Source organism: Schistocerca serialis, chromosome 8 (genome assembly GCF_023864345.2).
Source record: "Schistocerca serialis cubense isolate TAMUIC-IGC-003099 chromosome 8, iqSchSeri2.2, whole genome shotgun sequence".
NCBI classification, from domain to species: domain Eukaryota; kingdom Metazoa; phylum Arthropoda; class Insecta; order Orthoptera; family Acrididae; genus Schistocerca; species Schistocerca serialis.
In genome coordinates this window covers 325,209,438-325,227,849 of record NC_064645.1, presented here as the reverse complement: position 1 = coordinate 325,227,849, position 18,412 = coordinate 325,209,438, and the positions used below count along the sequence as shown (strand labels likewise).

The window sequence follows — 18,412 nt, the reverse complement described above, 5'->3', positions numbered from 1 at the left end:
TCGTTTGCTCAGTCTGGTACAAAAGCAAGAAAAATGTTTATTTCGTAAACAACTTACATTACTTCTAGACAGTCTCTTTTATATACAATTGTTTCTTTCACAATTTACGACGCACATTAGATATCCCGCTGAGATCTCTACAGCACTACCAGCAGAGCTTGGAAAAACAAATGAGTTACGAAATGACGTGTAACTCACGATACTGCGGCTAGGAGACTAGTAAGCAGCACAATGTCTGACAATGGAAGACTGGCGACACAGCAACGCTCGGCAATTGTCACTTGAAACGAAAAGCCTTGTGACTCAGAGGCGTTTTCGACGACAGTTTAACACGGGATGGGTCCCTTGCAAGAAGACCATCCACAGGTTGTACGATAAATTTGTACAGGAAGGAACAGTATTGGAAGCGAAGCGTCCTCGGCCTAAGGCTGTTTGTTCGCCGGGGAATATTGAAGCGGTACGAGTTGCTGTACAGAGAAGTCCTAGGAAATCGTTCAAATGTGTGTGAAATCTTATGGGACTTAGCTGCTAAGGTCATCAGTCCCTAAGCTTACACACTACTTAACCTAAATTATCCTAAGGACAAACACACACACACACACACACACACACACACACACACACACACACACACACACACACACACACACGCCCGAGGGAGGACTAACCTCCGCCGGGACCAGCCGCACACCGGGAAATCGTGTAGAAAGGCAGCAGTGCAACTGGGAATATCTAGACGCTCCGTTCAACGCATTCTTAAAAGTGACCATATGTACCCATACAAGATGACATGTGCACAGAAGCTCACTGAAGAACAAGCAGCAGAGACTGTTTGCTCAGTGGGCGGAGGATAGGGAAGAAACTCTCAACAACGTTTGGTTTTCAGACGCGCCGCATTTTCATTTAGACGATGTGGTTAACAAAATGTACGCTTTTGGGCCACTGAAAACCCACAAGTGCTTCATGAACGACAACATTATGCTCCGAGGATTACAGCGTGGGCAGCAATTTCCAGTCACGGACTTATTGGACCCTTTTTCTTTGAAGAAACTGTGAACAGCGAGCGTTATTTGAGCATGCTTCGCAATAGCTTCATTCCACAGCTCCTTGTTACTGCCTTGCTCTTCAACACGCAGTGGTTCATGCAAGATGGAGCAAGGCCACATACTGCAAACACTGTGTTGGAGTTTTTACACGAGCATTTCGACATGTGCATCATTTCACTCAGGTTTCCAGGTCGCTTCAATGACGGACAAAAATGCCCCCCCAATAGCCCAGACCTCAATCCATGTGACTTTTTTCTTTGGGGGTACCTAAAGGAAAAAAATTTCCCGAAACGTCCACGTGATTTAATGAAGCTCAAAAGATTTATTCTTCAAGCTTGCAGTGAAATTACGGAAGACATGTGCCGTGGGGTAATCTTTAACTTCAGTGTTCGTTTGAAGGAAGTTAGGAAACGAAATGGTGGACATATTGAGCATGTGCTGAGAACAAATCTCCATGGACGGGTCTTCATTGTAGTATGTGTTCCTTTCAGATTGTATTGACAATAAAGTTTATATTCAAAAACAAAATGGTAACATTTCGTGCGCCACCCTGTACGAGGGGTAGTCAAATGAAAACCTTAAATATTTTTTTAAATATTGTTTATTGTGCAGAAGTGGTTCAAAGCTGTATCACTTTTCAACATAATCTCCCCCACGCTCAATTCAAGTCCTCCAGCGCTTACGAAGTGTATAAATTCCTTTAGAAAAAATTCTTTTGGTAGTCCGCTTGACCACTCATGCAATGCTTGGCGTACCTCTTCATCAGAACGAAACTTATTTCCTCCTATCGCGTCTTTGAGTGGTCCAAACATGGAAATCACTTGGGGGCGAGGTCTGATGAGTATGGTGGATGAGGAAGACACTCAAAATGCAGGTCTGTGAATGTTGCAACTATTGTACAGGCAGTGTGGGGCCTTGCATTGTCATGTTGCAAAAGAACACCTGCTGACAGCAATCCACGTCGCTTTGATTTGATTGCAAGGCTCAGATGATTTTATGGGAGATCTGTGTATGATGCACTGGTGACAGTGGTCCCTCTAGGCATGTAATGCTCCAAAATCACTCTTTCGTCCCAAAAGAGTCAGCATAACCTTCCCTGCTGATAATTCTGTTCGAAACTTCTTTGGTTTTAGTAATGAGGAATGGTGCCATTCCTTGCTCGCTCTCTTCGTTTCCGGTTGGTGAAAGTGAACCCAGGTTTCGTCGCCAGTACCGATTCTTGCAAGGAAGCCATCACCTTCTCGTTCAAAGCGCCAAAGAAGTTCTTCACAAGCATCAACACGCTGTTATCTCATTTCAGGAGTCAGCTGCGTGGCACTCATCTTGCAGACACTTTGTGAAACTGGAGCATATCATGCAGAATATGGTGTGCTGACCCATGACTAATCTGTAAACATGCTGCAACGTCATTCAGTGTCACTCGGTGGTTTTCCTTCACTATGGCTTCAACTGCTGCACCGTTCTGTGGAGTCACAACTCGTTGTGCGTGACCTGGACGAGGAGCATCTTCCACTGAAGTCACACCATTTGCGAACTTCCTACTCCATTCGTAGACTTGTTGCTGTACCAAACATGCATCACCGTACTGAAGCTTCATACGTCGATGAATTTCAATAAGTTTCACACCTTCACAACGCAAAAACCGAATAACAGAACGCTGTTCTTCCCTGGTGCAAGTCGCAAGTGGGCGGCCATCTTTATACTGATACTGCGACGGTATGTGTGCATCTGCACTATGCTGTCACCTACAGCCCATTCTGCACGCTATTTGTAGCACGCTTACCAACTTACAGGATAACGGCGCGGAATTTGGATTTGCTATTGCAAATTTAAGGTTTTCATTTGACTCACCCTCGTACATTTAGTCCAGCGATCCTCCCATCTAATCGGTAAAAATAGGTTCTGTCAAACTTTGCAAAATACTCATTGACTGCAACTATAAATTCCTCATTTAATCAAAATTTTTTTCCCAACAAGCCCAAGTTTCGTGTTAGGAAGCAGGAAGAAGTCACCTGAGGCAACATCTGTTGAACAGGGTGGACGAGGAATGAATTCAAAGCCCAATTCATGCACTTTCGCCATTGTTATCGTTGATGTGTGGGATACGGTATTATTCTGGTGAAACGGTACTTTTTTTACGTGATAGCCTTGGTCTTTTTCAGCCAACGCAAGTTTCAGACGATTCAACAATGAAGCATAATAGGGTCCAGTTATGGTTCCGCCTTTTTCCATGCTATCTATGAGGATTATTCCTTAGGAATCCCAGAGAACAGTGGCCATCACCTTAACTAGCTGACGAAATGGTCTGCGCCCTTTTCCGCACACTTTCCCCAGTGTTTCTCCATTGTTTTTACTGCCGCTTTGACTCTGGTTGATCCAAGTTTCATCAGAAGTCACAAATCGGCACAAAAAGGTTTGCGCATTGCGACTGAACATCGCAAGAGATTGTGTTGAATGTGAAGGATGCCCTTTTTGTCGACTGTGACCAATCTCTCGCACAGCTTCAAAAATGGCTCTGAGCACTATGAGACTTAACATCTGAGGTCATCAATCCCCGAGACTTAGAACTACTTAAACCTAAGAATATCACACACATCCATGCTCGAGGCAGGATTCGAACCTGAGACCGTAGCAGCAGCGCGGTTCCGGACTGAAGCACCTAAAAGCGCTCGGCCACAGCGGCCAGCGTCACACAGCTTCTTCACAGCAAATTCTCTGTGCAGGATACTACGCACTCGCTCAGTTGAGATGCTGACAGTCTCAAATCTTTCGGCGGCCTTGCATTATCGTATCTCGGAATTTGTCAATGGTTTCCTTTGTGGTGACCTCAATCGGACGGCCGGAACGTGCTTCGTCTTCGGTGCTTGCTCGGTAACACTTAAATTCATTATTCCAAAAGTAAATCGTCCTCACCGATTGTGCAGAAAGTGTGTGAACTTCATCCAGTTCTGTTTTATCTATACGGCAGTCCAATTCTACAAATACAGATGCTTAACAGGACAAAACACTTTTCTCCATTTTCAATTGCAGTCGTCACAATGACCTATTCAGACGGCTGTCAACAACGAAACATGTTCCATTCTCTCATGGAAGTTTACCAGACTTACCAAAACACCCTCGTATACCGTTCAGTCAGATTAAAGCGACCGCCTGCCAAAAGACTGATGGTGTGTTTCTTGACTTCCGCAAGGCGTTCGATACAGTTCCCCACAGTCGTTTAATGAACAAAGTAAGAGCATATGGACTACCAGACCAATTGTGTGATTGGATTGAAGAGTTCTTAGATAGCAGAACGCAGCATGTCATTCTCAATGGAGAGAAGTCTTACGAAGTAAGAGTGATTTCAGGTGTGCTGCAGGGGAGTGTCGTAGGACCGTTGTTATTTTCAATATACATAAATGACCTTGGAGATAACATCGGAAGTTCACTGAGGCTTTTTGCAGATGATGCTGTGGTATGTCGAGAGGTTGTAACAATGGAAAATTGTACTGAAATGCAGGAGGATCTGCAGCGAATTGACGCATGGTGCGGGGAATGGCAATTGAATCTCAATGTAGACAATGGTAATGTGCTGCCAATACATAGAAAGAAAGATCCCTTATCATTTAGCTACAATATAGCAGGTCAGCAACTGGAAGCAGTTAATTCCATGAATTATCTGGGAGTACGCATTAGGAGTGATTTAAAATGGAATTATCATATGAAGTTGATCGTCAGTAAAGCAGATGCCAGACAGATTCATTGGAAGAATCCTAAGGAAATGCAATCCGAAAACAAAAGAAGTAGGTTACAGTACGCTTGTTCGCCCACTGCTTGAATACTGCTCATCGGTGTTGGATCCGTACCAGATAGGGTTGATAGAAGATACAGAGAAGATCCAACGGAGAGCAGCGCGCTTCGTTACATGATCATTTAGTAATCGCGAAAGCGTTACGGAGATGATAGATAAACTGCAATGGAAGACTGCAGGAGAGACGCTCAGTAGCTCGGTACGGGCTTTTGTTGAAGTTTCGAGAACGTACTTTCACCGAAGAGTCAAGCAGTATATTGCTCCCTCCTACGGATATCTCGCGAAGAGTCCGTGAGGATAAAATCAGAGAGATTAGAGCCCACACAGAGGCATACCGACAGTCCTTTCCACGAACAATACGAGACTGGAATAGAAGGGAGAACCGATAAAGGTTCTCAAGGTACCCTCCGCCACACACCGTCAGGTGGCTTGCGGAGTATGGATGTAGATAGTCTCCAAGGATGGACACATACTAACATCGATACGTTGTGCCTTCAAGAATGACGAAATCACCCAGGAAATGCCACGAAAACATTTCGCAGACCATAATGCTCCCTCCTCCGCCATGAACCCTTCTGACGATTGTTGCAGGGCGTTTCCTTTCAGACTTTTCACGCCATACACGCCAACGGCCATCTGTTCAATGGAACATAACTATTTATCAGAAAAGGCCGTCTGTCACAAATCAGGGGACATCCAGTTGCGGTACTAGTGTGCAAATTCCACCCTTCGTCACCGATAAACTGCAGTCAGCAAGGGTGCATCAACCAAGTGCCAGCTGCGGAGGCCCATACGCAGCAACGTTCGCCGAACGGTCGCTGAAGAAACACTGTTGGTAGCCCCTTGGTTCATCTGAGCGGTAAGTTGAACAGCTGCACGTCTATTCGCCGGTACACATTATCGCAGCCTTTTTTCACCCCGTCATCTATGGTCCATGGAGCACCACAGTTCCCTCGGCGCCGGTTTTGGATAGCGCCACTTTGCCATGCACCGTATAGTTTAATCACGGTGGGACGCGACAGTTTACAGACTAAGCCGTTTCGGAAATGGTTCTTTCCTTGGCTCGAACGCCAATGATTGTGCCCTTTCGGACGACCAATAAATCGCCCCGTTTCCGCATCCCAACGACTGCGTCTCTCTCTCTCTCTCTCTCTCTCTCTCTCTCTCTCTCTCTCTCTCTCTCTCTCTCTCAGCCTTACTTGAAGGCTGAGTTGGTGAAGTGTTCTGTCTTAGCGACATTTACTCCTGCCTTTTGGAGAGGAGGGTGATGAACATACACTACTGGCCATTAAAATTGCTACACGAGAAATGCAGATGATAAACGGGTATTCATTGGACAAATATATTATACCAGAGCTGACATGTCATTACATTTTCACGCAATTTGGGTGCATAGACCCTGCGAAGTCAGTACCCACAACAACCACCTCTGGCCGTAATAACGGCCTTGATACGGCTGGGCATTGAGTCAAACAGAGCTTTGATGGCGTGTATAGGTACAGCTGCCCATGCAGCTTCAACACGCTAACACAGTTCGTCAAGAGTAGTGACTGGCGTATTGTGACGAGCCAGTTGGTCGGCCACCACTGACCAGACGTTTTCAGTTGGTGAGATATCTGGAGACTGAGTTGGTCAGGGCAGCAGTCGAGGATTTTCTGTATCCAGAAAGGCCCGTACAGGACCTGCAACTTGCGGTCGTCCATTATCCTGCTGAAATGTAGGGTTTCGCCGGGATCTAATGAAGGGTAGAGCCACGGGTCGTAACACGTCTGAAGTGTAACGTCCACTGTTCAAAGTGCCGTCAATGCGAACAAGAGGTGACCGTGACGTGTAACCAATGGCACCCCATACCATCACGCCGGGTGATACGCCAGTATGGCGATGGCGAATACACGCTTCCAATGTGCGTTCACCGCGATGTCGCCAAACACAGATGCGACCATCATGATGCTGTAAACAGAACCTCGATTCATCCGAAAAAAATGACGTTTTGTCATTCGTGCACCCAGGTTCGTCGTTCAGTACACCATCGCAGGCGCCCCTGTCTGTGATGCAGCGTCAAGGGTAACCACAGCCATGGTCTCCGAGCTGATTGGGATTCAGCACGGCGTTCCGTATTACCCTCCTGAACCCACCGACTCCATATTCTGCTAATAGTCATTGGATCACGACCAACGCGAGCAGCAATGTCACGATACGATAAACCGCAATCGCGATAGGCTAAAATCCGACCTTTATCAAAATCGGAAATGTGATGGTACGCATTTCTCCTCCTTACACGAGGCATCACAACAACGTTTCACCAGGCAACGCCGGTCAACTGCTGCTTGTGTATGAGAAATCGGTTGGAAACTTTCCTCATGTCAACACGTTGCAGGTGTCGCCACCGGCGCCATCCTTGTGTGAATACTCTGAAAAGCTAATCATTTGCGTAACACACCATCTTCTTCCTGTCGGTTAATTTCGGCGTCTGTAGCACGTCATCTTCATGGCGTAGCAATTTTAATGGCCAGTAGTGTAGTCCTGTGATTTGTGAGAGAATTGTTTTGTTTTCCTGGGTTTATCTAGGGTTGGGTACTGGGGTTGTTAGTTATGTTAGTAGGGACTTGGGGGTTTTGATCCTGAATTTGCCCGGGTTGTAGTTACCAAGGGAACTTACCAGCGCGTTCGGGGATTGCCTAGCTCTGTCGTAGAAAGCTTGGGCGAGGTTTCTGAGCCTTATTTTAAGAGGGTCTATATTGACGGCAGCGTGCAAGTCTGCTGTGGGAAGGTTTCCGCGCCTCCCCCGCCCAACATCCTTTATATACCCTTCACTGCTACGTCTGCCACCTGTCAGTGCGTAGTTTTAGAAATCATTCTAAAATAGGCGGTGATCACAATGTGACTGGACAGCGTATAAGAACTATTTAATCGCGAGAAACAGGGAACTAATTTCTACATTACTAACTGGCTAATACGGTCACCCAGTAACGCTGTCAGTTGCAGGTTGCGTTCTAATGGCTTTTAGGAGCAACGAAAATTTTATTTCCAGTATTTCATATAACTATAGACTGTATTAAAAAAATTTGAAATGCTTGTGATCTACTCATTAGAAGATAACCATACATTGAAGATTTAACATACCGAGTCGAGTTGAGGCAGTGTAACTCTCAACGCTGTATTACCCGAACCGTATTCAACCAGTATTTGAGAATAAGCGGCGACAATTTCACGTATCAGGGGTTGGACAAAAATATGGAGGCTCCACAAACACAATACCATGCCATATAATACGGCGTAGCATGCCCTTTAGCATTCGAAACAGCTTCCAGTCGCAGTGAATAAATGCAGGTCCTACATGGTTTGCAAGGCAATCTTATACCAACCTCCCTGCAAAATCGTATATAGTTCAGGTAATGGTGATGGTAATGCATAGCGACATCTGCAGCCAGTATTCGCATATGCCGCCGAATGCACACGCACACAGTTCGAGGGATGTTGATACCATAAACACTGAGAGGAGTGAAAACTGGATTTTCTTATAGGAAAGCACAAATTACTCTCACTATATTCGTCCAGCGTTTGACAATGAGCGCTTTTAGTTGTTTCCAACGAATGTTTAACGCAGTTTTGAATCTTTTCTAAGCTATTTCGCTTATAGCCCCACAGAACAGTTTTCGTTAACTAAATAAATGGTCTTTGTTCATCTGTAGAAGTTCAGGATCAAATAAAGCGTTTTAATTATTTTTTTCTTTGCGTTATACATGGGAATTCAAGTCTCTAAATAATCGGGGGTGGGGGGAGGGGGGGGCGGGCGGGCGTGGTTCTATTAACAACTATTCGATCAACACAAAACGGGAAATACGGCTAGACTGAAGGTATGTGATTAGTCGCAACCGTCGTTCACTGAAGTATGGTTTGCGGTGGCGGTTACTTCTGATGCTTACCCCCCCCCCCCTTTCCTGTTCCATTCGCGAAAGTGCGTAGGAACAACCACAGTCACTGCCTCTCCGGTCGTGGTCATTTCGCGTGATGTACGTGGGAGGAAGTCTGATGTCGCCCGAGTTTTCTTGGAAACTATGCTTTACGGATGTTGCCACTAGATCTCCGCCTTACACAAGAGCCCCCTCTCTACGTTTGAATTTTCACGACTAGCTTCGAACCACATTCTCAGTTACTAGACGAAACCGGGACGAAGTAAGGCGCCCTTGTTCCTATCTTATCTTTTAATACGGGGGTAAGTGTCGCAGACTAATGGGCAATACTACAGATTTGGTCTAACGAGTGTTCTGTTAGGCAGTTATTTCGCAGTTGAATTACATTTCCTTACCATTCTTCCAACGCATCTCATCCTGGAACCTAATTTTTCCGTACTTAGCTTTCTGTGTTACTTGACATCTATTTATAGAAATGCATTTCATTTATTTACGCTGTCAACTGCAGATTCCTGTAGCAAACGTCGAGTTATGCTGTTGGAACTTTTCTATATCCAACAACATCATGCATGAACAGCTTTATGCTGCTTAAATGTCATGCCCTAGCCCGCTGATGTATATCGTCCTGCTCCCGAATTTAATTTTACATAGCACGATTTCGTTCCGCTATGAACGACGTGTTTAGTTCGATTTGCTATGAAGACCTGAATCGCGTCACGAAGTAAAATTCCGAAAGGTACAAATTGAACAACAAACATGGGGGATACGATACAAATCCGTCTCACTCTTTTCAATTACGCCACCCTTGCATGTCCTTAGACTATAACTGCATTTTGGTTCTGTGCAGTTCCTAGATATCTGTTTAGCCTTGTATTTTATCCAGTGATAACTAGAATTCTAAATAGTGTGTTCCAGTCTTCCAAGCTCGGCATACAGACGGACAGACTTTCTATACTAATATATCGAATGGTTTTAGGAAGTCATGCAATAAATGAAAGCTGAACGGTATACTACACAGCTAAAGGAAATAATGCGCATTACAAATTGTAATCTTTCAGGCGACACCCCACATACAGAAGTGTTCGCGCGAGTGTTCAGCGTCCACCCAGTCGGTGCTGCCTCCTTAACCGATACGGACGTAAGTACCACCACGCGCGACCTCCGCTGGCACGACCACGGCTGTTTGTTCAGACTGCGACCTTCTCACCTGTCGAGGTCGTTTTCTCGGAGGCACTGCTGAAACACTTCGCGGTCGCTTCCGAAACGGAACGCCTACGTGGAACTGGAGCCGCGAGGTGAGTGGTAATGCGTCTAGAATGGCAGTGCGTCATTAAGACATTGCTCAACGCCACGCAGAGGGGGAAACGGCTTCTCCGTGAACCCGCACTCGTGCAGGCAGTACCGAGAAAGAGTTCGGAAACATGCGGGTCGATTTCCAGGATGTTTCAGTGCCCGTTTCACCACCAACTGCACTACAGTAGAAAAGGGGAAATCTTAACGTACTACGTGACGGAATCGGCTGTCTCAGACTTTATTCACGTCCGTTTCGCTTCTCTCTTTACCTGGTATCGCCTCCTAATAGAGGCATCAACGATCGTGTTCACTGCATTAGGCGAACATTCGAGGCAAGTCAGTTTTCGCGAGACACACAAGCAGATGGTAAAGAAGTTACCTCAAATGAATGTCGAATTTAGGAACCGACCAATGTGACACAGTAGCCAGACACTGGACTCGCATTCTGGTTCAAATGCTCTTTCCGGCCACCTGTATTTAATTTTCAATGGTATCCCTGAAATCTTTGGCGGCGAATGCTGGGCTGGTTCCTATGAGAAGGACACGGCAGTTTCCGACCCCAATACAAACTTGTTCTCCGCTTCTAATAACATTGTCATCGACAAAAATCTGATCTTGCTTTCCTTCGCATCCACCGGGATTCAACTAGCCATCGAAATTACCGATTCCCCATAGTTTCCCCTACATTACATTACATTACGCGAATCCTGATGCCTGAAGAAATTTTCACCGCCATTACTTAACCAGCAAGAGTAAGGAATGGTAATCTGAAGTTGCTTATCATCGGACTTTGCTACATTGCCTCCGATTAAATTCCAAACCAGTCCGCAGTGTACCAAGCAAGAGGGTATGCGACACTTGATCCGCCCACTGGAGGGGATGATGATGAGTTGGGTTTAGGGGGCGCTCGACATCACGGTCATCGGCGCCCTGACGAAATCTCAACATGAAATCTCATGGGTGGGGACGAAGGCTGTCCCCACATGCAGAGCAGTTTATAATGTACTAAAGTCCGCCGCCCTTCCCCACCAGTTTATGGATGTGGCCTGATAGTTCACAAAATTTCACCACTGTTACGATTTTACATCGACTAATTTGCCAGATGGCTCTAAGTACTATGGGACTTAACATCTGAGGTCATCAGTCCCCTAGACTTAACTACGCAAACCTAACTAACTGAAGGACATCACACACAGCCATGACCGAGGCAGGATTCGAACCTGCAGCCGTAGCGCATGTGATAGAACTGAGGTGCAGTGAACTAGGTGACGGAACAGCGCAGGGAGAAGTTGTTTATGCAAAATGTCAAGTAACACATGACGAGGGGGACTTCTAGCGCTTGTCATCTGCAGAATCTTGATTATGACGATGTTCACTGCTAAAGCAATGACAGACTTAAAAATCATTGTTTTCGACGTAAGTCCCTCATTGTTATCGGAACCTCGATCACACACGACTGAATCCTCTTATCGTTTAGAACATTGAACGGTTTCTTTTGATTAGCTGGGATTTTCAGCTTTCAACCGGTACACCCTGGTATTTACGGTGTGGCCCATGTGTTACAGCAATGAAACGTGGGTTTCACGTCCTGCACACAGAAATATGGATCGCATTAGAATCTGTATAATCTTCTCTTTGGACCATGATACGAAAACAAAGGAAACTCTCCATCGCAGCATGCCCGCATCTCGTGGTCGTGCGGTAGCGTTCTCGCTTCCCACGCCCGGGTTCCCGGGTTCGATTCCCGGCGGGGTCAGGGATTTTCTCTGCCTCGTGATGGCTGGGTGTTGTGTGCTGTCCTTAGGTTTAAGTAGTTCTAAGTTCTAGGGGACTTATGACCACAGCAGTTGAGTCCCATAGTGCTCAGAGCTATTTGAACCAATCTCCATCGCACCCCGTCAAGTTTGGTGGTAGAACAGCCCAATGGCTAGAGAATCAAAAATGGAACACAGATAAAGTATGAAAACAGGAAGGAGGTGTACTGAACAGTGAAAAAAGAAGCAAAATAGAAAGCGCACGACCCAGGCTCAAGATATGAAACATCGAGTGAACTGCAAATGTGGTCATGGTATTGGACTGCAAAGCGGAAGATCCGCGTTAAAACCTCACTCGTGCCCCCTTATTTTCTTTCCTTCACAAAATTATGAACTTTCCGTCCGATCATTGAAGCACCTGTTTTTCTGTCGTCTAGGCAATCGTCATACTAAGACATTGGTTATAGAATATAGGGCATGTTGTAGAAATATATTACAGGCGTAAGTAAATGTGATGAATAGTGTAAAAAGGCGTGATGCCGCAAAGACTCTCACAGAAATGGAAACAAACGGCTGTGAACCAAGTCAGAACAAAGGAATTCGTAAGTCAAAACTTTCTAAACGGAACGCAAGAGTCATACCATGTGGTACTTCTGTAGAACGAAGATGATGTATGGGCGTCTGGAGGTCCCTTCGTTACACCACGCTGTTGCAATCGGACGTTACACCACGACACAAATTCAAATACAGCGAACAAATGTGACAGGACGGGCAGCTCATTATTTTCTGGGGAAAGAAAGTAAGGCACCAGAGAGATCAGAACACACGTCTCCCCCTCCGCACTTCAACATCGTGACCACATAACCACGACTGCGTGGCCATCTAAATTCGCTCGACACTGCACATGTTCAGCTTGGAACGTTCACTGTTTCTGTTTTGCTTCTTTTTTCAGTTTATTACACCTCCTGTTTTCATGTTCGATCTCCGTTCAGTTTTCTATGGGCTACCCACTGGCCCATCTTACCACTAAATCTGAGGGAGATGTGCTGGACAGTTTCCCTTGTAAGTGACATCTGCTTCTGTGTCAAGTGGCGTGCTCTCCATAGATAATATAGCTCCTTTATTGTAATGGAATGTGATACACGGCATGAAACAGGTATGTGCTGAATATTCTTCTTGTGGCTGCTAACACAACACAGATTGGCCACCACCAGTTACTTCCCATCCAGCTTAAATATTCCCGTATCCAGTTCCGTAACCGACGTTGGCTCACTTACAAGGGGAGGCCGCCAATTGTGAAATTCAGATTCGATTCATAGTGAGCATAATAAAAGCTCATGGCCAGAGGTGTAATGTGGCAAAGCACCAAGATGCACTTCTCAGCCGTTGTCGAGAAAATCGACAGTTAAAAGAAACCGTTGCGGTGAAATACTCTCTACGATTAATGATTTTCTACAGCGTCATAGCGCAGCGGTAAGCGCTGGGGTTCGTAATTCGAAGGTCGCCGGATCGAATCTCGCGCCATGCAATATTTTATATATAATTCCCGGGAATCAGTTGAAACAATTATGCATATAATAAGTTGTTGAAAGTCGTTTGTCGCGGAAAAACTGTCGACTTCGAACATCATTATGTTTTCCGCAAACAAAGTTGTATTTCACAAATGTTATTAATTGTCTTCATAATGTTAAGCACGTATAGTTAACGGAGACGTTACTCGCTCGTTACACTTGGAGGACAGATGTTGAATGGGCCGAAACGAGCCGCCCCGTAACAGCGTAGTTGCCTGCTAACTTCGAAAGAAGGTAGATGCGGTCCCTAGCGCAACTTATAACATCATCGAAAATCAGTGCAGACGGGACAGCTTTGGTACACCCTGTTAAACAAACGGAAAAATGGAGGCGGTACAATTGGAGAGCGATCCGCCTTCACCAACATGCATAAGCAATTCATTATTGCAAAAAACTAATAATAAAAAAATATTGCATGCCGCGAGATTCGATCCGGCGACCTTCGAATTACGAACCCCAGCGCTTACCGCTGCGCTATGACGCTGTAGAAAATCATTAATCGTAGAGAGTATTTCACCGCAACGGTTTCTTTTAACTGTCGATTTTCTCGACAACGGCTGAGAAGTGCATCTTGGTGCTTTGCCACATTACACCTCTGGCCATGAGCTTTTATTATGCGCAGTATGAATCGAATCTGAATTTCACAATTGGCGGCCCCCCCTTGTTAGTGTAGCTTGACTACAATGATACCTGTTCTCACCGAATTAAAAAAACTAAAACTGTTAGTACGTGGTCGGAACGGGGAAGAGAGGTAACGGGCGAAGATACTAATCGCCAAACATAGTGTCATTGCCCTTAAGTTGAATTCCTAACCAACTCGTGGTCACGGCGCGTAACACCATCGATGGGGAAAGTGGAAGCCCAATCCCGATATGTGCTTGGTGCTACTCCAGAAGGCTACCCACCCTCCTCTTTTGCTGTCGTGATTATCAACTACACAATACAACGTTTCAACCTGAAAAGACACAGCTACTCTTCGAATCTCCAGTCACCGACGTGACACACAGAAGACTTGCGACAATGACCCACACGGAAAATAATAATAATTTTCTACAGTGACCGACGCAGAAGGTCATCTGTGCAGACATCGTACTACAGACTAACGTAACCATTATGAACAACGGACACACCAATCTGTCATATTTCGAGTGAATTTAAACGGGGGAAACTGCTAACCAATCTTCCTTCTACCACTAACATATTGATTTGTCTGTCTTAATTTGAGCAAAAGCTACAGAAAAAAATAACGAAAGACTCTAGAATTGTTGACTAAATTGGATGTGTAAACACATCTAAAATTTATAAATGAAGGGGATGATATATTTCATTGATTGACAATTACGAGCTTGCACAACGTTACTTTTAACTAACTCAGTGGTTTTTTTCGCCCCACAACAACAGATATAGTGAAAAATATGATAGAATCGGTCAGCTTGAGCATTTATTCGTCACCACTACATTACTACTATGGCGACTACGATGTCATAAAATATGGCGTATTTTATGTAAGTATCGTGACGCTTGCGGGTACACGGTTTTTGGTGGTGACGTTCTTGCTAGTAATGCCATCAAACCTAATAAAAAACTGAAAATGCCAGACCACAACTGGAGAACAAGGGTTTTCGGCGAGGACGTGAATGTAACAATGGGATGAGAAATTATGTAAAAAAAAGTAATGATTTATTTGCTGGATTGACAAACTTCAAAATTCCACCCGGGCCTACTCCTCGGGCTACGGTACAGATCAGAGTGTCACCTCGATGTATGACGGTGACATCACTGGTCAAAGCAGAAGAGCAGATCGCGAACTTCCTATAACCTCGGGGAGAAGACTGTTCACTGTTCCTCGCTGTTTTATGAAAGAGCTCATTCGTGAACTCTTAACAACAACACTTAATCACTGATATTGATAGACTGAAAGCAGAACAATCTAAAACAGTTTCACAAAAAAGTATTTATCACTGACAATGGACCGCGAAGTCCAATCAAATGTGGAATGCTGAAGCCGGAACTGCAGATATTGCCCTGTCACGCCAGACAGCGCTCTCTCCGTCAAATAGCACACACATGACACAGGCATTAAATCCTTAGAGGCACGGAACTGCAAAGCACATAAAAAAACATCAGTGCGGCTTTCAGCTGGCGCCCTCTTGCCGGCTAGATAGTCAATCTAGCTGCAGCAATGACACACAAAGATCAGACAACACACGATTTTTGCCGCAACGAAAGGGACTTTTATAGGGGCTTACGGCTTCTGATTTTATAGCGACCAACAAAAAAATGGCTCTGAGCACTATGGGACTTTACATCTATGGTCATCAGTCTCCTAGAACTTAGAACTACTTAAACCTAACTAACCTAAGGACATCACACAACACCCAGTCATCACGAGGCAGAGAAAATCCCTGACCCCGCCGGGAATCGTACCCGGGAACCCGGGCGCGGGAAGCGAGATAGCGACCAACAATTCCTTAAATAGGACACCTTATAGACAGCGACCTAATTTTTCTTTACTGTCGCGTACAGCGAGCCGGGTACAAACACACTCAAGACTATAAGGTTTTAAGAGCAATTTTGAAACGCACATTACCTCCGAGTGCCTCAGCTCGAGGCTGGATTTCGTAGCGCTACCGCCTGTCGACATTTTAACACAAACACACCGCACTTTTCCGTGCTTAAGCTTTGGAGAGAGAAAAAATATCAGATATAACACGTCGTTGGCAATGGGAAGGTCATTGAACACTGAATAGACGCTCAGTAGGAGAAATGATAGAGGAAGAAACCCGAAATGACTTCACAGAGTTAATCGTTACAGCTTTGGGCGACAGAAGTTTAAACCTCGGAAAAACGTGGAATAGGATGGACTTCGTCTCCTCCCAAACGCAAGCATAGTGCCTTAGCAACGCAACCTGGTTATGTTCAAGCTATTCCACCACAATTAGCTACATGGGGCTGAGGTGTAACAATCGTACTTTCAAACTATACTGTTTTGTTGTTATGAATGTTGGCAACGAGTAATTTCACAATTCGTACAACAAAAATAAGTTCTGCTAAAGTTCTTTCAAATCTCCGTTACAGCGTTCCGAGCGCACTCTTTAATCATACACCATTTGGGAAGGCTTGAGGCGGTGCCATGATTGGACTGGATCAGAGTTACCTCGTGAGGATATCTTCAAACACGGTTGATAAGTTCATACATTATTTCAATCACAGTGTCAACTTCAAAGCTGGAAAGCTGAGCAACCTTTCAACGGATTAAAGTAACGCGTACATATCGTATGCATTCCCTGCATATCTTCCATAATGGTTAGTCGGTGCGCGCCCTTTCCTTCAACACCATCTGGATGTCTTAACAGTTTTGCATATTATTTCAACGATCTTAAATGAATGTTTAACACTTTCCGAAGTTAAAAATAGTATTTGGCTGGTATGTTTCAGTCACAGAAGCGACTCAAGGGGCTTTCTTACTAATTTGAAAAATACCTATACTGTAGTACATAGTCTTCAGCAAAACTTCGTCTACTGAATGAATACGTGTAACTGAAGGCGCGAAAATGTCAAACACAAATCACTGCTTTTAGTATATCTAAGCAAAAGTTAATATCGAAAAGCGGACAGCTCATATGACTGCGACATCGTCAAGGCACAAGAAATTCTAGATTTTTCCTACAGCCAATACTGAAGTACCCGCAGAGTAGTCACCCACGAAAAAAGTGTAAACAGACAGTCAGATTTGGAAAAAACGGCGTTGGAACGACTACTCCACAGGAGGGAAAAAAAAGAAAAACACCAAACAAGCTGGAAAAACTTTCAATTTCCATATCAAATCATTTGAGGAAGCGTTGTGAATCCATTGCACACCGACAGAAGCTTCTCATTCCAGCCAGCGAGTAAACAAACACTTTAAGAGGAAACTGTTGTAACAGCAGAGAAAAAGTGGGGAAGGAGCAGGCCGGGCGCTGACAGATTCATCTCATCACGTCATTCACTCATTCGCACATCCTCCTGCTCGCGAAGCGCACACCCACCTCGCGCGGTGCACGCGTCCACTTGAGACCGTAAAGCTCCCTGCGATCCGCGCACCGTCACTGCCGACAGTCAACTGGCGCGCCGCTGAGACAGACGCCCATTTCCCGCCACGCGCGATTGGCCCGCCAGCCGCGCATGCGCAACAGCACAGTAAAGCGCCCGCGTCCCGGTAACGGGATGCAACATCGTGTCCCACTGACGGCGTACAGCGACGCGGTCCGTGTAATCTGCCCGTGTTCAGAGTATGAGTTATGCGCACAGGGGCCACGGCCGCCTTTTTATGCACAAGGGTATTAAATGGCAGCGCAGAGGAGCAGAGATATTTTTTATCGTGTTATGAACAAGTACGAACTCTGAACACGAACCTTCTTCAACACTAGTTGGGTAAATGTCTAGCGTAGACTTCCGAGAATAATAATAAAAAAAAAAAAAAAAAAAAAAACCCGAACCTCACGGCTCACTGAATAGAACATGTTTTTGATTTGACATTCAACACAAATGAGCTTGACGGGCTAAATGAGACGTCTAGTGCCATAGGAAAAAAGAGAAATTCATTGTCCACGTAAAAGAATCCTGTATGAAAGAAATATATATTGGATAATATAATCTTAAAGAAGACAATGGCGGTCGAAACCGTCCCATCAACGACCTCCTCCCCATCTCTGGAAGAGTAACACTTCAACTCCCTGGGGAGAGGACTGTCGCACAAAAGCCTCTGATATATTAAAAAGCAATATCAGTCTGGCCTTTTCATGGAAGAAAGAACAACGATATCTTAAATAGAAAGAAGACAGACGAAATTAAAAAAAATAATTTAAAAAGAGAGGAAAGCTGACAGGAATCCGACGAAGCAGGCGGGATCAGCTAGACAATGTAAACACGCGATATGGTCTGAAAACGGAAAACCACGGAAGAAACACTACTATCGCGCAAGAATGACTACTTCCAACGGGTGTACGGCATGAAGTATCGACAATGCAGCTGAAGTTGAAAGGAAGGTAGAAATATTAGCAAT

General features: G+C 45.1%; 1 protein-coding gene across 1 annotated transcript in view; it reads right to left on the bottom strand.

Annotated features, from left to right (window-relative positions):
• Positions 1-17,462, bottom strand: part of LOC126416184 (rhophilin-2) — a 461,568-nt gene extending 444,106 nt beyond the window's left edge. The window contains exon 1 of the mRNA XM_050083765.1: positions 17,397-17,462. The gene's annotated coding sequence lies outside the window, so the exon portion shown is untranslated. The remainder of the gene's footprint in view (positions 1-17,396) is intronic.
• Positions 17,463-18,412: the final 950 nt, after the last annotated feature.